This window comes from Eretmochelys imbricata, chromosome 2, assembly GCF_965152235.1.
Source record: "Eretmochelys imbricata isolate rEreImb1 chromosome 2, rEreImb1.hap1, whole genome shotgun sequence".
NCBI classification, from domain to species: Eukaryota; Metazoa; Chordata; order Testudines; family Cheloniidae; genus Eretmochelys; species Eretmochelys imbricata.
The window spans coordinates 265,058,176-265,079,516 of record NC_135573.1 but is presented as its reverse complement, the minus strand read 5'-3'; the positions used below and the strand labels follow the sequence as shown (position 1 = coordinate 265,079,516).

At 46.5% G+C, this 21,341-nt stretch overlaps 1 protein-coding gene across 1 annotated transcript in view; it reads right to left on the bottom strand.

The window, feature by feature from the left end:
- Positions 1-17,944, bottom strand: part of LOC144260021 (tubulin delta chain-like) — a 61,352-nt gene extending 43,408 nt beyond the window's left edge. Inside the window, exon 1 of the mRNA XM_077808490.1 lies at positions 17,568-17,944. The gene's annotated coding sequence lies outside the window, so the exon portion shown is untranslated. The remainder of the gene's footprint in view (positions 1-17,567) is intronic.
- Positions 17,945-21,341: the final 3,397 nt, after the last annotated feature.

Here is a 21,341-nt window from a genome sequence, read left to right as displayed (position 1 = left end):
TAAAGATAGGTACTAAGCTTGTCCTTCTCCAGTCTTCTGGGACCTCACCCATCCTTTGCTAGTTCTTGCAAATAATCACTGACGGTTCCAAGATTGCTTTAGCTAGTTCCTTAAGTATGCTAGGGTGAATTTTGTCAGGTCCTGCTGACTTGACTACACCTAATTTAGCTAAATATTCTTTAATCTGCTCTTTCCCTATTCTGGCTTGCGTTCTTTCCGCCTAATATCTGAGAGAAAAGATCCCTTTGTTGAAGATTCAATACCCTTTCTATTAAGAACTAAGAAAACAGCAGCGCCAGTTCTCTGGAGTTCCAAAGTGTCCTCCAGCAGACAGTTCTAAGGTACAATAAACCTAGCAGGAAACAAAAATTAACAAAACCCTTCCAAGTCCTCTGTATACATTAAAATAAGTGAAAAAAAGAGGACACAAACCCATTTTATCATCCTCTATAGGTCACCTTTAGAATACCCCTCAGGCTGTATGTTCCCATGGTTAACTCACGTAAAACAGTGGATGTCTGTTTGCAGTCCTAGCAGAGGATTTTCAACTGCATTCAGTGTTGGCCCCAATCTGCTGCCATTGAAGTCAGTGATAAAACTCCCACTGCCTTCACTAGGAGCAGAATTAGGTGAAGGCGGAGTGTATTTTTTAAAATGCCACCCTTCAAGCTTTGATGAAATAACCAATTTTAAGAAGTGCACACATTAAACTTGCTTCAGAGTAACAGCCATGTTAGTCTGTATTCGCAAAAAGAAAAGGAGTACTTGTGGCACCTTAGCGACTAACCAATTTATTTGAGCATAAGCTTTCGTGAGCTACAGCTCACTTCATCGGATGCATACTGTGGAAAGTGTAGAAGATCTTTTTATACACACAAAGCATGAAAAAATACCTCCCCCCTCCCCACTCTCCTGCTGGTAATACCTTATCTAAAGTGATCACTCTCCTTACAATGTGTATGATAATCAAGGTGGGCCATTTCCAGCACAAATCCAGGGTTTAACAAGAACGTCAGGGGCGGGGGTAGGAAAAAAACAAGGGGAAATAGGTTACCTTGCATAATGACTTAGCCACTCCCAGTCTCTATTCAAGCCTAAGTTAATTGTATCCAATTTGCAAATGAATTCCAATTCAGCAGTCTCTCGCTGGAGTCTGGATTTGAAGTTTTTTTGTTGTAATATCGCAACTTTCATGTCTGTAATCGCGTGACAGAGAGACTGAAATGTTCTCCGACTGGTTTATGAATATTATAATTCCTGACATCTGATTTGTGTCCATTTATTCTTTTACATAGAGACTGTCCAGTTTGACCAATGTCCATGGCAGAGGGGCATTGCTGGCACATGATGGCATATATCACATTGGTGGATGTGCAGGTGAACGAGCCTCTGATAGTGTGGCTGAATTTATTAGGCCCTGTGATGGTGTCCCCTGAATAGATATGTGGGCACAGTTGGCAACGGGCTTTGTTGCAAGGATAGGTTCCTGGGTTAGTGGTTCTGTTGTGTGGTATGTGGTTGCTGGTGAGTATTTGCTTCCGGTTGGGGAGCTGTCTGTAGGCAAGGACTGGCCTGTCTCCCAAGATTTGTGAGAGTGTTGGGTCATCCTTCAGGATAGGTTGTAGATCCTTAATAATGCATTGGAGGGGTTTTAGTTGGGGGCTGAAAGTGACGGCTAGTGGCGTTCTGTTATTTTCTTTGTTAGGCCTGTCCTGTAGTAGGTGACTTCTGGGAACTCTTCTGGCTCTATCAATCTGTTTCTTCACTTCCGCAGGTGGGTATTGTAGTTGTAAGAATGCTTGATAGAGATCTTGTAGGTGTTTGTCTCTGTCTGAGGGGTTGGAGCAAATGCGGTTGTATCGTAGAGCTTGCCTGTAGACGATGGATCGTGTGGTGTGGTCAGGGTGAAAGCTGGAGGTATGTAGGTAGGAATAGCGGTCAGTAGGTTTCCAGTATAGGGTGGTGTTTATATGACCATCGTTTATCAGCACTGTAGTGTCCAGGAAGTGGATCTCTTGTGTGGACTGGACCAGGCTGAGGTTGATGGTGGAATGGAAATTGTTGAAATCATGGTGGAATTCCTCAAGGGCTTCTTTTCCATGGGTCCAGATGATGAAGATGTCATCAATGTAGCGCAAGTAGAGTAGGGGCGTTAGGGGACGAGAGCTGAGGAAGCGTTGTTCTAAGTCGGCCATAAAAATATTGGCATACTGTGGGGCCATGCGGGTACCCATAGCAGTGCCGCTGATTTGAAGGTATACATTGTCCCCAAATGTAAAATAGTTATGGGTGAGGACAAAGTCACAAAGTTCAGCCACCAGGTTAGCCGTGACATTATCGGGGATAGTGTTCTTGACAGCTTGTAGTCCATCTTTGTGTGGAATGTTGGTGTAGAGGGCTCTTGTTTTTTCCTCCCCCCTCCCCCCCCCCGATGTTCATGTTAAACCCTGGATTTGTGCTGGAAATGGCCCACCTTGATCATCATACACATTGTAAGGAGAGTGGTCACTTTAGATAAGCTATTACCATCAGGAGAGTGGGTTTGTGTGTGTGTATGGGGGGGGGGGAGGGGAAGGGGGAGAGAAAACCTGGATTTGTGCTGGAAATGGCCCACCTTGATTATCATACACATTGTAAGGAGAGTGATCACTTTAGATAAGCTATTACCAGCAGGAGAGTGGGGTGAGGGGGGGAGGTATTTTTTCATGCTTTGTGTGTATAAAAAGATCTTCTACACTTTCCACAGTATGCATCCGATGAAGTGAGCTGTAGCTCATGAAAGCTTATGCTCAAATAAATTGGTTAGTCTCTAAGGTGCCACAGGTACTCCTTTTCATTAAACTTGCTGTTACTCTGATTCTCTCTCTAACCAATACCCAAGTACAACATTATCCTAACACTTCCTATCCCAACCAGGCCAAATCACCACCTTTGTTTCCTCCATCAATAGTTCATTATTCTTCAGTCTGAACCCGCCCTGCCAATTTACTCCTCATTCCCCTCCACTGCTGAGAAGGAAGCTATGTTCTTCCGCCTCTGAGAGATGGGGCGGAGGGTGTGGGGAGAAGTAAGAGGATGTCGCTAGTCACGCTTCCACTCACCGATGGCACAAGTGTCCAGCACCCCCCCATTTTGTTGTTTGCTTCTTCTTGGACCAATTGGCACTTCCAGCAGTCATAGGACTTTCTGATCCAATATTTTTCAATCTTCATTTAAGGAGGGACATTGCCCTACATTTTTCTCACTGTTTAAAACACTCTAACCTCAGAAAAGACTTGGTTTTCCCCCCCTATTTCTAATCAATGAGAGGCTAATCTAAATTACAATTGAATATAAGGAAAGCCAAGAAACTGGATGTTCACATCATCTTTTGGCATATTAATTAGTCAAAACTGTTAGGCTTAATTTAGTGAACTGTGGCACAATCACATTAGAATAGTGTTATTTGCTCACTACAACCCTACAGTTAATAGCCTGTAAATGAGCCTTTCCTTTATAATAATCCATTTCCAAAGGCTTATTATTTTGCTGTAAAAATTCAGTCCACACTGAATCGTTACACTTAAGATCTCAGCCTGGGAAAAGCTTCTTTACAAACTGTCCTACATATCCCTTTGGGGCTTTGAGTTATTGCATGTAAAAAAAAAAATTAATCTTATTTTGTGCTTACAACTCAGCTGTGGCCGCTAAGATTCTTACCAAATTTGGCAGGGCGTGTTAGTCTATAAAAGTGCCCCTGCGTTTAACAAGCAAAGAGTGACTTCAACATCAAACAGCCACTGAAAGCAAAAAAAACAATCCAAATATGTAGTGACTGTTAGTTATCCCTATCTGATGATGGTTCAATTTTTTATATGCTGTAACTTGGTGACTTCACTCCAGTTCCAGTTGGATTGGTATCCACAGGCACACAAAAAAGTGGGTACCCTGTTGGCACAGGTCAGTTGAATTGCCTAGTACCAAATGGGTCATGGAACCCATACTACGATTTTACCCCTTGTGACGGAGTCCACTCACCACAGCAGCGCCTCCTGCTGGTCATCACAGGGATTAGCTCTGCTAGCCAGTACTCCCTCTGGTGGCGCCACTCCTGTCATCTTCTCCGCCTGCAGACTTCACTCAGTCCAAGTACCGTAGTGTCCTCTTCATGACTCAGCCCTCCAGCCATGTCACCATCTGCAGTTATCCCCTTCTGGGAGGAGGGGAATTAGTATAACAGTCCAAATCCTGACAGGTTTCAGTATCCTGCCACTTCCCCAGTGGCAAGCGGGGTGGGGGGGACACCTGGGTCCCCCCACTACTCTGGGTCCCACCCAAGAACCCTGTGGATAGCAGCCTCCTGCTGCATCTCTTTAACCTCCGTCTCTGCTGCTTCAATTCCCTGGGCCACTTCCCCACGGCCCCAGCACCTTCTTCGCCCTCTTCCCTGGGCATTCAGCCAGCAAGTGCCAGCAGCCAGCAAGGAGCTCCCTCCTGTTCCCCTGGTCCCTGCCAGCAAGTGCTCTCTCTGAGGTGCTACCAGTTCTCAGCCCCTCAGGGACACAGTCGTCACTTCCTGAGCACCCAGCAGCCACTAACCCTGATCTTCCCTGCAGCTCCCTTTTATGTGAGCCCACTAAGCCCTGATTGGCTGCTTCCTGCACAGCCTCCCTAGGCTGCTTGGAGGATTCACCTTCACTGCTCCTTTCTGGGCCAGGGTGGCAGGCCCATGAGGCATCCATTAACTCTTTCTTCTCCAGTGTGGGTTGAACACCCCATCACACCCCCACTGATGCTCCCTCCAGAACATGGTTAAGGCACATTGCCAGTGTCTTTCAAATGCCACTCACTGTCATGTTGTGGTGGGTGAGGGCCCCCTTGAGTCCTCACTAGATCACAATTTGGGCTGCTCACAGAGTCCTTCCCTGCTTGTGGCATACAAGAGATTCTCCAAACAAAAAGGTTCTTTCCCCTCTCCGTCCCCTGGGAGAGGGAGAATCAGAATAAAAGAAAGGCAAAGGTGGTCAGTTTCTCAGGCAGTCTTTTAGTCACCCCTTTGGGGTTCAGCTTATCTGCAGATTCTAGTGGCCTTGGTCAGGGTTAGGGTTTGCCTCCAGCCCTTCTTTTTGCTCACCCCCATTTTATACTTGGTCTATGAAGCCTCAGGGGCAGCAGGTCTGCAACTGTCTTCCTCTTTGCTGATCTATCCCTGTCACCAGCTGTCTCTGAGGCACAGCCTTCTTCCCCTAGCCGCCCCTTTTCTGGTGGCATGCTTTCCTTTTCATCTCTCCAGGCACAGCAACCTTTACAGGTGCGTCTGCTTAGTGCTGGCTGAGCCCATAAGAGCTCATTAGCCTCCTCTGAGAATGCCCCCTCACAATCCTACCCCTCAAGTTGGAAAGGCCATCTTAAGGCTGGTCATCTTCGTCTCTGATTTCCTGCTGAAAGAAATCGGTACTAGTATGGTCTTTTCCCTCCCAGTGCTGCACTTTGAGACTATAGGGTTGTAGTACAAGGTACCATCGCATTATACGCAGGTTCGCGTCTTTTATGATATGGAGTCAACATAGGGGGGCTTGATCTGTGGTCAAGGAGAAGGGGCTGCTCAGAATCCACCGCCCACTAATTTGCCTCCTCTTCAACAACTGAGTAGGCCTTTTCCTCTAGGGAAGAGCTTCATGCTCAGGCATAGGATTGGGTATTCCTCCCCTCTGAAGTCCTGTGAGAGCATGGCACTGGGACAGACACCTGAGGCATCTGTGTGCAATATGAATTAATGGCGGGAAAACAATAAGGGCTGAAGAGCAAGGGCATCTGGCACAGTCGTGTTTGCCGCTCGTTAAAAGCTTCCTCACGTTCCCACTGTATCGGATCTTCTCTGAGCTGTTGCCTTTTATGAGGTCTGTAAGGAGGGCTCCAAATGAGGCGAAGCCGGGGATAAACTTCCAGTAATACCCTGTCAGGCCAAGAAAATGCCTCACTTGTCTGGGGAACTGGGCATCCGTTAGGACCTGTACCGTGTCGATCCCTGGTTTCATAAGGCTTCCCCCAATGCAGCACCCCAAATAGGTTACTTCAGTCGTGGCTATTCAACATTTTGTGGGGTTGGCTGCAAGACCTGTGTCTCAAAGGGCTTTTAACGCTGCCTTTAAGTGCTGTAGATGGTCTCCCCAAGTAGGACTGTAAACAACATCATCTAGGCTGGCAACAGCATACTGATGATGCGGACTGGGGATCCTATTCATAAGTTGGAAAGTTGCAGCAGCCCCATGGAGGCTGAAAGGCCTCGTGTCGAACTGGAAATACCTGAACGAGTTTGCGAAAGCAGTTTTCTTCTGTGAGGATGGGGACAGAGCGATCTGCCAATAACCTTTTGTCAGGTCAATAGTGCTCAGATACTTTGCTGGTCCCATAACTCCTCTACCCTTGGCATCGGGTAGGCACCAAACGTCAAAATGGAATTAACCTTCCTGAAATCTATGCAAAACCAAACTGTCCAGTTTGGGAATTAGAACTATAGGGATCTCCCATTCATTTACGGACTTCCTAATTATCCTCATCTCCAGCATTGTTCATATGTGTCCCACATCCTCCATGGGAACGGTAGAGGCTTCTCTCTGACTAGCTGGCCCGAGGTGATCTCTAGGTGGCATTGGAATGTGTTCCCCCACGGAGTGCGAGGAGGAAATACAGTTCCAAAGTCACTGGTCAATTGGAGGAGTTGCTTCTTCTGTGCAGGGGTACAGGCACTGGTGTCACTTCTTGGCCACTGGGTACTTGGGGCCCTAATTTGGGCTCTGTGAGGGAGGGAATTATCAGCAGGGCCTCTTTTGTCTTCCAAGGTTTAATAAGATTCACGTGATAAATTTTAGTTTTCTTCTTTCTACCTGGCAGTTTTGTCTCATAGTCCACTGGCCCTGCTTGTCTAACAGCTTCAAATGGACCCTGCCACTGGGCCATTAATTTTGACTCAGCTGAGGAAGCCATAGAATGATCCAGTCATCAAGGTAGGTCTGTAGTTGTGCCCCTTAATTATAATTTTGTTCCTGAGTATGTTGGGCCTTTCTCAAATTCTCTCTTGCAAATACTCCTAGATTCCCAAGTCATTCCCTTACTTGTAAGACATATTGGGTTGCACTTAAGTTGCCTATTCCCTGTTCCTCTCAGCCCTCTCGTAACAAGGCCAAGAATTCCCTGTGGTTGGCAGCCATAGAGTACTTGAAGGGACAGAACCCTGTGGAGGCCTGCAGCACCTTCCTTAGGGAAATCAGGATTGGCAGGAGTAGCTGGTCCTAGTGCTTGGGGTATTTACTAACGAAGTGTCTCAACATTCTCTTCAGAGTCTCATTAAATTGCTCCACTAGGCCATTTGTCTGCAGGTGGTACATTGAGGTTTTCAGGGACACAACCTTCAGAAGGGAGCCTAATTTGCACATCAACTGGGAGGCGAAGTTAGTCCCTTGATCCATTACTATTTTGTGGGGAAATCCCACACGTGAGAAGAGCTTCAGGAGCTCTGGGGCTATCACTGTAGGTTTCACAGCATGAAGAGGAACACCCTCCACATACCTGGCTGCTTAGTTCACAATAACTAATATGTACCTGTGCCCTGATGCCGTTCTTTCCAGAGACCCTGACAGTGACAGTGTTCAGAGGTTCTTTCAAGGGGCATCTCAGTCAAGGGCAGAGGGACCACGGATGCCTTCAGAGTCCTGTCATTGTTGGCTAGCGAGCACTCCGGACATGAGGCACAGTATTCCCTCACCTCCTGATGCATGCAAGGCCAGCAGAACCGGACTAGTACCCGTGCCATTGTCATCTCTCTTCCCAGTGCACAGGATGTTGTGCACAAGCTGCAACACTGTCTAGTGATACTTGCGTGGCACCAGCAGTTCTGTCTTCACTATCACAATTTGCTGATCCCTTTCGATTTGATAAAGCTGCTTTTTCCTCAAGCACAAAGTGCGGATACTGCTTGACCCGCTGAGGCTCTGTTACTTCCCCATTTACCGAGGTCAGCTGGTCATATGCATGACTCAGCGTAGGATCATTTCTCTGTTCCTGCACTAAACTCCCACCCTACAAGAGAGCTTCCAGGTCCGGACTGATTGCCTCTTCTGTCCCTTGAAGGATAGATGATCATACTGCTCAGGATGTTCCCTCCTCAGGGTCTTCTGCTTCCCCAAGGTTTACCATGCTCTGGGGCGCCTGCTGCAATGATTGACCCGTATCCCTGTTCCCTGGACAGATCTGTTTGTCAATGTTTGTTGAAAAAAACAAAGGACAATCATGGACCAGGAGTATGGGGTAGGCTGATCCTTCAGCTAGAGCTACTTCTTTCACCTTGGTAGGCATCCCCAGTGTTAGTCACAGACATTGGCTGGGGTATGTTTTCATATCGCCCTGTATACACTATAAGTGGACTGACTTTGTATGAGTGTTGTCCTCTCCTATTAGGGAGGCTTGGACCACCATCTGACTACAGCTGGAGTCCAAGAGTCCTTGAACTATCACTATCAACTTAGCAGGGAGTCCTTTTCCGTGTGCGGGTTTCTGTTGTCCAGCCCTGGGCATATCCACTTTCCAAAAAAGGGCATTTGTTTCATGTGTCCTGTCTGCCCACAGGAGTAGCCAATTATCCGGCTGGCACTGCCTGTACTTTTCCTAGCTGGGGGTGAACTCAGTCGTGGAGCAGTGGCCAAACCCTGTTCTACAGATTCTATTTCAATTGTTTGAGGTGCTTGGCAGTCCCACTGGCGGTGGTGGGTGTGAGCCCAACTCCCTTGGACTTCCCATGGTCTAAGGGGCTCTCTGACCTTCTGGAAGGACACCCTCAGGGTTGGACTCCTCAGAGTGGGTGTTACTGGTTTGAGGTCACCCTCCCGGGTGTCACTCCAGTCCATCCTGTGAACTGCCAAGGCCCTGGGGGACTCTGTCTCTAGCAATCCCTCAGATTCCAGAAAGTCCTCCATCACCCACACCACATCTGACAATGTCCCAGGGCAGTGCTGTAATAACCACTTTCTGCCTTTTACTGGTAATATCCTTATTGTTTGGTCACAATTGCCTTAGCTACTTGGGCCCCAGAAGGTCTTCTGGATGGAGCCACTTCCAAAGGTGTCGCCTCAAATGCTGCGCTACTATCCGGGGTCTGGCCTTTTTGGGGTAGATCTTGGATCAAAATATTGCCAATGGGTTTCCCTCAGGAGTGTCCAAATAGTCCAAAATGGCAAACCTTACTTGTTTACAGCCCTTAGCCTCCTCTAAGTCCAGGCTACGGTAGGCCTGCCTGTGCCAGACCAGTCAAGTGTGAAACTAAAAAGCCCACTGCTCAGAGGGCCACAGAGATGCTAGTGCCACTCTCTCAAATGTAACTAAAAAGGCCAGGATCATCGTCTGGTCCCATCTTGGTTAGCTTCACAGGTACAGGTGGGGGACCCACCTCAGCGGAAGTGTGACCCACTGGTACTCTGTGGGGGGGTATAGGGCCAACACTATCTGTTGTATCATTTCCTTGTATAACTCCTTCTGCTGGGTCTTCAGTTCCCTCAGCAGCTGTTGCTGTTGCGTGGTTGGAACTTGCTGTCGGGTAGCCCACTGCTGCAGCAATTGCTGCTGGAACTGTCACTGCTGAGCCCCACGCTGCTGTCGCATGTCCACTAGCCATCTACACCACTGCTCAGGTTCCATCTTGCTCAGAACTGCTAAGCTCAGTAAATACCCTTATATCAGGTGTAGTTATGCCCACATTCTTCACCACTTGAGGTGGGTGAGGGACCCTTTGGGCTGCTCACAGAGTCCTTCCCTGCTTGTGGCATACAAGGGATTTTCCAAACAAAAAGGTTCTTTCCCCTCTCCGTCCCCGGGAGACTGAGAATCAGAATAAAAGAAAGGCAAAGGTGGTCAGTTTCTCAGGCAATCTTTTGGTCACCCCTTTGGAGCTCAGCTTATCTGCAGGCTCTAGTGTCCTTGACTAGGGTTAGGGTCTGCCTCCAGCCCCTCTTCCTGGTTACCCCCCACTTTATACCTGGTCCATGAAGTCTCAGGGGAAGAAGAGTTTGCAAATGTCTTCCTCTTTGCTGCTCTATCCTTGTAGGCCACTTTCTCCAAGGCCTCTGCCCTAGTCACATCCCCTTCCTGTGGCAGGCTTTCCCTTTTCAAGCTTCCTCCTTCCGGGCACAGCAAGTCTTACAGGTGTGTCTGGATAGTGCTGGCTAAGCCCATAGAGTGTGGGCGCGCACCCTCACACATGTCCTGTGGAGTACCTGTTCTGTGACAGACAGAAAGCTTCAGTTCAAGGCTGTCTCTCTGGCTGCTTTTGTCAGGCAGCTGTGTTTCTTAAAAGGGTATATATGAACATGAGTACGGTGACTAAATGCGCTTCAAAAATACAGTTAAAACTCACATATGTATATAAAGCAAAGCAGCAAATGCCAGTCTCAGGGCCCTGGGACCTTCCATTCTAAGCGTGTCACAAGTTTCAAATAGTCTGGTTCTGACTGATATCATTGCCACGTATATGATTTGTGTGTCTGCTTTAATTTGCCATTTCCCCCCACAGGGCAACTACCACAGCACCATTAGTATGTCACATAACACCATACTCAAACCTGATGGTTGTGAAGAACCACTGGCTATTGACAGTCGAAAGAGTGGTGGGACTGTGGGACAAAGTACAGACAGAAAGCCTGCAAATGTCAGGGACAGTGCGGTCTTGAGAAGGAATAAAATGAATAAAGACACTGGGCCAAAAGGGCATAGAGCAGAGAGATACAGAAATACAGGCACCTCTGGGCCACACGCTATTATTTGGTCAACACCAAGAACGCGCTTGGCGCTGCACAGCACATAGAAAGAAAGAGTACCTGCCCCAAGGAACATACAGTCCAAGGCCTCAATCCTGCTAACGCTTACGCCTGTGCTTAACTTTAAGCATGTGAAGAGCCAAGCGATGTCTCATATGCTTAAAGTTATTATAACCACCTCTCGTGATGTTCTAGGTCTCAGAACATTTGGTGTTTTTCTTAAAGTGCCAGTTCCTGTGAATAAAGAAAATCTGAGCTTTTTATTTTTTTTTTTGGGCTAAGAATTTTTTAGCCCTCTTGATTGTGGAGAAAAGCTTGAAAAAGTGAAACCTAAAGGCTCGAAAACCAGAAGGCAATTCAAAAGAACCTCCGACTTTTTTTTTTTAAAAATAATCTCATGAATTTTGAACACTTGGTGTTGGCAGCACTGAATTAAGCAAGTGCATAAGTGTTTGCAGGGCTTAACAGAAGACGAGGTACGCTAGGAAATTCGGAGGTAAACGTGATTTTTTTTTAAACTAAATCTACATCTTGTGCTTAAATACTAATCCCAATATTATGTTTATTCACCACACAAAATCTTGCTGTACCATTTTTCCATATGCACAGGAGACTGACAGGAGAACCATGAGAACAAAGTATTATCATCTTAAGAAAACATTTTAAAATTCTGTATTCATTTTTTTATTGACAGAGTTTTTATACAAAGAGAGAAAATGAGACCAGGCTCTGGAAACAGAAAGAGAAAGCAAGTGGGGGCAATGAAGGCAGCTGGAGAGACACAGAACTGCTGCAGCAGTCAGAAAACATGTCCAGAGTCTGAGGTCAATCAACAAGGTGTAAATCCACAATAACTCCAATGGAGATACACAGACAGTGGTAACAGTTCAGAATATGGACTTAGAAGAAAAGGCACAATGAGCATATTAAACCATAAAAAAGGAACATAAAATATTCATTAGACAGTTTCTGGTAAAAATATTTTACCTCGGATTTAGGAAGCTATTCTGTATGGAGTCCAATATTAAACCATAAGTACAATCAATTGGACACGACAGTAACAATTGCTATCTCCTGCACGTCACCAACTCTCCTTATTTTATTGCAATTGATAAACATGATACTTGGCACTAATCTTAAAGCCCTTGCTTCCTGAGTCATGTGAATATCCAAGACCCTTAGCTGTCATGGTTGCAGAAAAGAGCTTGACAACATGACTAAAGTGTAACCTAAGGACTAAAAAAACAGAAGGTAAAGATAGAGAATCCAATTTTTTTTTTAAATCTCATGATTTTTAAGCCAATCTAATAATTGGGGTTTGACCCATGATTTTTAAATGTCTGTGGTTGGCAATACTGCTCCTATTATGCAAGCACATAGGGTTCTGAAGCTCAATAAAAATCTGTCTAATCATACCAGTGACTACAGAGTACAATTAGGACAACAGCCCTGCGCTAGCCCTACCTCAGCAGTTTGTCTGGGGAGATGTTGCCTGTAGTGAATATTGTTTAATTCATTTTGGACAAGGTACCTAATGGCCTTCAGGCACAGAGCACTAGGGTAACTGTGTGAGCTGATTCCTGCTGCCCATGCAAAGCCCATCTGAAGTCCATGGGACTCCACATGGATGCAGGATTCTGCAAAGACAGAGCTCATTGGAGGATCGATGCCTAAAATATTAAAAAGTTGAGTTATCAAAGTAACAGATAATGAAGTTCTAATTACAGCCCAGGAAAAGTGACAACAATAAATTCCGTTATGTACTGGCTTAATGGTTTGCAGGAGTAGAGTCTACATGTGTACAGGATCAAGCTCCTAACAATTACCGCTGGTTGAATAGCAGTGAAAATATTGTCCGATGTTGACAAATGTTATTTCTCAAGTCAGTTATTCATATTAAATCAGCTATAAAGATGACCAAATACTTAAAAAAGTGATTTGTCAAATAACAACAAATACCAGCATCAAGACATATATTCCAGCAGCTGACTAAGATTTCAATTCTGCAAACTTAACTTTAAGCACACAAGTAACACCTAATAGGGGGCCTAGTGGTGATGTTACACAGACCAGAGAAAAACATCATTTAACTAGTAGATCCCAGGCTGGGTTCTTCACACTAACCGAAGAAACAACTTTTCATTCATAAATTGAATACATTTCACCTAGAAATTGTTGACATTAACTATAGAAGCCCATAATTCCTTTTTTCAACAGTCACTTTTCAGAATGAGTTGACTAACTTATAAGGGAAAGCTTTATTAGTGACACCACACAAGTGAAAGACAGTACTTATATCACCATGGGAAATAATGATGCAGAGAATCTTTTCCCATGGGTAAGCCTATTTCAAAGAAGCAACACCTAAATGCTTTACTATTCAGCCTAAATAAACCTGCTGGCTTACCTCTGACTTCCTTTTTATCACCCCACAGCTATTGGCGGTAGACCCTGGGCATAACACAGGTGGTGACTTACCACGGCTTCTTGTTAGCCCCAATAAAAGGGGAGAGCAGCCAGCCTCCCTCCCCCTAGGGAAATCAAAAACCCAGCTGTGTACTAGCACAGCAATAGGGCATATACTGAGGGAACGTTACATCAGGTAAGAGGATTAATAAATTCTACTGTATGGGCTTATTTTAGAAAAATAATTTATTAAAAGTTGGGGTTACTTTCATGTCCCCATAACCAACCACCAATGGGCGATTTAAAAACTCATCCTCCTAAGCCTGATTGAAGAGTCCCTTAATTTAAGAGATCCTCAAAGTTAAAATACAGTTGAAATAAAACATTTGAATTGGATGGGCCCAAATACAGTGTAGTCTACTGGGAACTCTTTCCCCAGCTGTAGACAACACAGGCAGCCTAAAGTCACTTTTGGTGGCACATCCACTGTCCTTGATCACACTTTGCTTGCTCCTGCTTCTTAACAAAACCAGTATCCTTTTTTCTGCTCTGCTCTTGTATAGCCACTATCATTGCTAGACAGTAGACACCAGAGCAGATACAATCAATTGAGCTGCCTATGGGGAGATGATTTGGGTGGTGCTGATCATGCAAACATTTATGCATGAGTGTGGGACTACGCACGTGTACTAATCAATTCAGTAGGGTTGCTCAGGTGGATAGTTACTTGCATGAATATTTGCATACAAGATTAGGACCTTGTAGCTTCCTGTATATTACTTGGACCTTCTGTGCCAGGACCTCATACCAGAAAAGCTAATATGGGAAACTCCCTCTAACCAAGCCCCTTGTAGCTGGGCTGGGCTTGTAAACTATGAAGGTTGTTCTGTGTGTATTACAATTACTTTCTCTGCTGAATCACTATTTTTGGCTCCTATCCCTAACAGACCATGTTCAACCATGTATTATCTACATGCTAACAGTCACCACACAATAGCGTATTAAGTAATTTATTTGTGGATTATTTAATTAATTGTACACAATATCCAATTAACAACTAACAATATACACCACTGAATGCTATCTGACAAGTGTACTGAACAGATTGTGTGTTGTATTGAATATCGCATTGAATGTTGCAGCACTATCAGCTTGATCCAAATCCCAGATTTGGAGGGTTTTTTTTTTTAAAAAAAAAAATCTTCATGCAATTTTAAATTTCAGCCAATAATATTGTAATTTAAACACTCCCCTCCCCCACTACAGCCTAAATAATATTATCATTAGAAAATGCAAATGTACAATGGAAAGTAGAGCAAGATTAGATTTGAAAAGTTCCTTGTTCTAAGAATTTCAGATGCTAAGGCAGAAGTAAAGATATGTCTATCTTTAATAAATTGTTATTTCTAATATTTTTTATTAATAAAAGTTAAATTGCTTCCTCTGGCTTTCCCAGGGCATCCTATCTTCTCTGAGTCTATCTTTTAGACCTCAATCCAGTGAGTTGCTCCACATGGGTTCTCTTTACCATTGACTTAAATGTCTTTGACCCCAATCCTGCACAAATTCACACGCATGTTTAACTGTATGAATTATGCCCTAACACTGCCATGAGTTTTGTGTGTGGTGGATCTTCACTGTAATCAACATGCCTGTGTGTGCGCACAGGTCTTCCGTGCAGAACTCGCTGCAGGTAAGGGTGTAAGACTCATTGTAGTGAAGTTAAACGTAAGTGTTTGCAGAATTGGGACCTACACGTGTAAAAAGTAAACATGTGTAAATGTTCATGGGATCAGAGCCTTAGGCCACAATCTTACAACTTGTTACGTACAGGAGAACCTTTGTACTCATGTGTAGACCCACTGAAGTCAATGCGAGTCCACACAGGCACAGCAGTTCACCTGTCCAGAACAAATTGCAGGTTCAGAGCATTGCCCTGTAAACTCATTAGGAGACAACTGTCTTTGTTGATATCTGTACAGTACTGAGAATGATGTTTTACTTAACGATTAATTGATAATGATTATGGCCGTATCCCTTTCATGATGCATTAAGAGGTAATTGTCCCTTGTATTGTAGATCTTTTATATTGACTAAATAGCATTCATTATTTATTGCTGTTTTTAAAGTAATTTTTGAGGAATAAAATTATTTTAATTTGCCTAAATAGCAGGCTTTATTTTACTGTTGCTGTAAAAAATGAAGGATAAAATCAAAGAAAATTTTCCAGCCCTTTAATTTAGTAAAATTCTAATTATGACATTTTTCAGGTGCACCTCCAAAATTTTGTGTATGATTACCAATCAGCTTTGGGTGTCTATCTTACTTGAGAGACTCCACTTTGCATCTTACGTAATATTTCATCATCCACAAATCTCTGCTGGAGGTTTAAAAAACTGAGTAGCTAATATCCCATTTAACGTTAGCTTGTATACGTGAATACTCAATATCTGTTCAGTAACAATAACTCCTTTTCAAAGATTCTCTTGCAAATGCGTCTCAAAATCACATTTCAAGATTAAGGCCCCAGTTCAGCAGTCAGCTCTGTGGGAGCTAGGTCCTTGCACCTACAAACATGCAGATATAATTGCAGAATTGGAGCCTTAATTTTGTAACTTCTTAGGATACTACCAGGTACTTTAGGGTCAAGATTTAATTCTTGATTTTTTTCCCCACAAAAATTAATTAACAGAAATGTTTTTGTTTGGTTCAGACTTCAATGAAAACTGTTTGCCCCCGACCCTGCAAGCTGTTCCACATGCATGGACCTTTGGGCCACCTGAAATCCCATTGACTTCAGTGGGACTCTGTGCAGGTGCAGAGATCTGCTCACCTGGATCAGCTTGTAGGATCATGGCATGTTTGGATTTAAACCTTATATGGCAGTGTCTATAATATAAACATTGCAGTTGCTGTGCAAGTGCAGGAGAACCAGCAAGCAAAAATGACTAATCTGCTTTTATTATCCAAGCTGAGTGAAATGCAAAGCCTAAACAAACATAAATGGTGAAAAATAAGACCTCGATTCTGCAATAAGCTCAATAGGGCTATGTCAGGGCATGAGAGTCTCCCCATCCATTAATAGCTTCATGGAATTTAAATCCAGATGGGACAATTATGATAACCTAATCTGATCTCCATTTTATACAGACCATAACATTTCACCAAGTGATTCCTTCATCAAGCCCATAACTCCTGGTTGTGCTAGAGCACATCTTTTAGAAAAACATCCAGTCCTGACATGTGGAACTTATTGTGGGATAGGGACCTAATTTAAATTCCTTCTGTTTTAAGACTCAGAGACCAACATGGTTCAATGGTTCATGCCAGAGATCAGGAAATTCTGAATTGTACTTCTGGCTTTCCCACTAGATTCATGGTTGAAGTGTCCAGCTCAACTAGAAGTTATAGTCTTGAGGCAGGAATTATTGGGTGAAATTCTATAGCCTGTGATACTCAGGATATCAGACAAGATTACAATAATGGTCCCTTCTGGTCTTAGATTCTGACATGACATTGAATCTCTCTGCCTCAACTTCCCTGTTTGTAAAATTAGAATAATACATGCCTCTATGGTGTGCTGAGGATTAATGTTGAACATGATATGCCATGTAAGTACGAAGTATATTTTTATTAATAAGAAGCTAAGATGCTAACATTGGTAAAGAAACATCCTTGATACAAATATTAGAGAGACAAGGTGGGCGAGGTAATATCTTTCATTGGTGCAACTTCTGTTGGTGGGAGACACAAGCTCTCAAGGTTACATAGAGCTCTGAAAGCTGGTCTCTCTCACCACCTTGTCTCGATGATATCCTGGGACCAACATGGCTACAACAAGACTTGACAAAAATATGATTTTTAACCTGAGAGTGTGTCTGCAGGGGAGGACTACCATGTCCACTGACTAGTAAGTCAACCCACATGAGTGACTTGTTGTATCATAGTCTTAAAATGCACCCGACTACCTTTTCCTGTGAACTGGGGGCAAGCAGTGCAATGGCTACTAGAGAGGAGGGAAATCATGTAAAAGTACTAAAGCTGTGGATGTAGGTAAATAATGTGCTGTAACATGTTAGCAAATGATTATGGCAAAATTCTCAGAAAATCTATCGAAGACAAAAACACAGCCGTTGGGCTGGGGAAATCACTGAATGTTTATATCCATAGAACAGGTACTTTAGGAGGGAGAGGGAAATGCTCCTAGTTCCCAAATGTAAAAAAAAAAAAAAAAGAAAAGAAGGCTGCAAACTACTCATCCGGGAAGAAAAACCTGATCTTCAATAAAAGCCCCAAACCAACAAAACAGACATGTCTCCTTTAATAGTGAGCTTCCTGCTCCATGTTTGTTTCCACGACATGAAATTGCTTCTTTACCTTGCAGAGAAGGAGCAGCAGCTTGCATTTATGGCAGTTGCTTGCTTTGGGGCCTTGTCGCTGTTTCTCTCGCTCTCTGTATTTTCTGTTACTCTCTTAGTAGGAAGTAGATGAGTTACAGTTTCCGTTTGTGTTTCAGAGCAGGAGGAGGAGGGAGCGAGGAAGAAGCCTCTGAGCTCAGCCACCGCTAAAGAGGAAAAATACAGTATACGGGGGAGGGGAGAGCTATTACAAATATAATCCACTTTCAACTCCCAGAACTACATCATAAGGGGCTGTGAATCCCCCCCCTCCCCCCTTCCTCCAGGGCATCGGATCGGACACCTGGAGCAGAAGAGGAGCAGAAAACCGAATCAGCGACGGGGGAGACGCGTTCGTCCACGTCTAAACTCGAGGATTTACAGTTACTGAGGGAAGGAGGTTTCAGCTGGGTTGATCTTTTTCTTTTTTATTTTATTGCTTGGCTGGATTATTTCATTGGAAACGAAGAGTGGCTCCTTTTCGGGGTGGGGCCTGGATCTCGGTGGAGGACCCAGCCCGCCCGCTCTCTCCACCACCCCGGCAAGGCGATCGCTGTTGGAGGGAGAGGATTATTGCTAATTATAAATTGGCGTCTTTCTGCGGCCCCCCCCAAGCCCCGGGCGCGGGATGGAGGGCAGCCCCGTGGCCTGGGCAGCGGCAGGTTCCTGTCCCTGAGCCGAGGGGGCTGATCGCGGTGCATGGGAAGCGTTTCGTGGCCTGAAAGGGGGTGGCCCTGAGACACCCTCCTACCACCAGGAGCTCGCCGCCGCCGCCGGGACGTTCGCTGGTGCCCGCTGGGGTGTCCCCAGCCCCGGGGAGGATGTGAAGGCGGCGGCCGGGGCAGGAGAGCGCGCACCCCCCGATCCCACCCACCCCACGGAGGTGGTTTGGTGTCTCTGGTGCGCGGGGACCCGGAGGAGCGGAGCGGGGGGGGGGGGTTTGTCTAACACCCTCCCCTGCCTCCCTCCCGCTCTCTCTCTATGCGGGGCGGGGGCTGCTCGGATCCTCGCTGCTGCCGCCGCCGCCGCCGCTGCTAGAGGGGGAGGCCGAAGATGGGGGATTTCTATGATCCGGAACATCCCACCCCTGAGTAAGTATTGAATTTCCCCACCCCCCCCCCTTAAGCCTGCTCAAGGGGGGGGCCCCACCCACCCCCCCTCAAGCCTGCTCAAGGGGGGGGCCCCCACCCACCTGAATTGGCCTGCCGGGGGGGCCCCCACCCACCTGAATTGGCCTGCTCAAGGGGGGGGCGGGGGCTTACGTTCCCCCAGGACAGGCCTGCACATGGGTTACCCGCCGGGCCGGGCCTGCTCGTGGGTTCGCCCCCAGGGGACAGGCCGGCCGGCCGGCCGGCGGGGGGGGAGCGGTTTAACCTCCGGCTGCAGGGAGGCAAAATGGTTCCCTGAGCGGGCTGGGGCCCCGCCGCCGGGCTGAGGGGCCTGGCGCGGGAAGGGCGGCGGCGGCGGCGCGGGCAGGTGCGCGCGGGGCGAGATTGGGGCTCGTGGGCCTGTCGGAGCCGGAGGGCGGGCGGGCTAGGCCGCGCATCCCCGGCCTCGAGTGAGAGCCCGGCCCGGGAAAGCAACGGCTGAGGCGGGGAGAGGGGCAGTGTGGGGGCGGGGAGGAGCCCACAGCCAAGGGCAGGCGCTGCCCCCCCTCACCCCCCCGGGGGTCTGCTTGTGGGGAGGGGGCCAGGGCGGGTCACTCTCCTTGTCAGCCCCCAAGTGTGGGGGGGAGGGGCTGGGGGTCACTCTCCCTGCCACCCGCCCAGGGGGAGTCTGTTTGTTGGGGGGGGGGGGGTCACTCTCCCTGCCACCCGCCCAGGGGGAGTCTGTTTGTTGGGGGGGGGGGGTCACTCTCCCTGCCACCCGCCCAGGGGGAGTCTGTTTGTGGGGGGGGGTCACTCTCCCTGCCACCCGCCCAGGGGGAGTCTGTTTGTGGGGGGGGGGGGTCACTCTCCCTGCCACCCGCCCAGGGGGAGTCTGTTTGTGGGGGGGGGGGGTCACTCTCCCTGCCACCCGCCCAGGGGGAGTCTGTTTGTGGGGGGGGGGGTCACTCTCCCTGCCACCCGCCCAGGGGGAGTCTGTTTGTGGGGGGGGGGTCACTCTCCCTGCCACCCGCCCAGGGGGAGTCTGTTTGTTGGGGGGGGGGGGTCACTCTCCCTGCCACCCGCCCAGGGGGAGTCTGTTTGTGGGGGGGGGGTCACTCTCCCTGCCACCCGCCCAGGGGGAGTCTGTTTGTGGGGGGGGAGTCACTCTCCCTGCCATCCGCCCAGGGGGAGTCTGTTTGTGGGGGGGGGGTCACTCTCCCTGCCACCCGCCCAGGGGGAGTCTGTTTGTGGGGAGGACTGAGGGTTACACTACCTGTCATTCCTCCGCCCCTGGGGACTGTGGGGGAGGCAGAGCGGGTCCAACTCCCTGTCAGCCCCTGGGAGTGTATGGTGGTGGTGAGGAATCATTCTCCCTGCCACCCCTCCAGGGGTCTATTTGTGGGGGAGGTCGTTTTCCCTGCCACCCCCCCAGGAGTGTATGGGGGAGCAGGCTAGGGGTGGTCATTCTCCCTGCCACTTACAGCTCTCCCAAGGAGGCTCTTTCTCCACTTTTTTGTGTGTGGATAATTAAATGGCTCCTCTCCCTGCCTGCTGCTTTGTGAATCCTCCCCAGTTTCCTTATGGATGGGTAACTGGTTGGGATTCAGGCTCTGACCAGGTAGGTGAACATGGCATTCTCAGGGAAATACTGAAGTTGAACTAAAGTCATACCATGCCCCTGCCCCATTTTCTAGCTGAAGGGAAAAATGGTCAATGAGATACAAGCCTGAGGAGGGGACAGTCTAATGGCTGATGTTTGTTTGTTTTTCTTTCTGCCAGGGATTTTCACCAAAACATACACACACACCAATCAGCATGTCAGGGCTGCTGGTTTCATCGCCTCTTGGAGAAGGTGGTTCAGTAGCTAATAGTGCTTTTCGTCTTCTTCCTCAACAGTCTAACAGTTAGCTACTGGTCCTGAATAATATTTTGTGTTTATAACATGCTTTGCATCCTGAAGGATCCCAGAGTGCTTCATAAAATTTATACATGCAGCATCACTGAAATGCAGTCACCTCTGGGATGGAAGGAGGCAGACAACTGGCACATAGCACTCTTCCAGTGCAATAGTTGGATGGGTGTGAAGGGTAAAAAGGGATATTTTGAACAGTGCAAACATTTTAAGCAACATGCTACAAGATCTCTAATATTCAAGGAGAGCAGATGGGATTTATGTGTCACCCAAAATGAGGTTTTGCTGAATGATGCTTACATCTGATGCTTCTAAAATTAGTAAAATGCCAAGGATTTCAGTTTGAATTCAGGTTCTGTTTTACTAAGCCTAGGTCACAGGGTCTCTTATTTCTTCTAGCAAATGATGAATAGGTGTATGTAGAAGTGCTCATTCATTACAGATAATCCTAATTGTTGGTGTAATTTTTGGTATTCCAGGTCATTTCAGTATTAAAATAAGTAGCTCATATTAAACTCATACATGTTAAAAAAATCTATTTATCATCTTGCATAGTCACCAGTCACTTAGAACAATCTCCAAACATATTGTAAACCTGATTTATAAAAATTCATATTGGCTTTATTTAACAACTTTTAGTTACAAATATTTCTTTAATATTTCATCTCAACAGGGGTTTGTTACCTCTTAATAAATTTATTATGGGCTGAGATTTTGAAAAATCTTCAGCAGACAAAAGTTATATGTTAGAGAA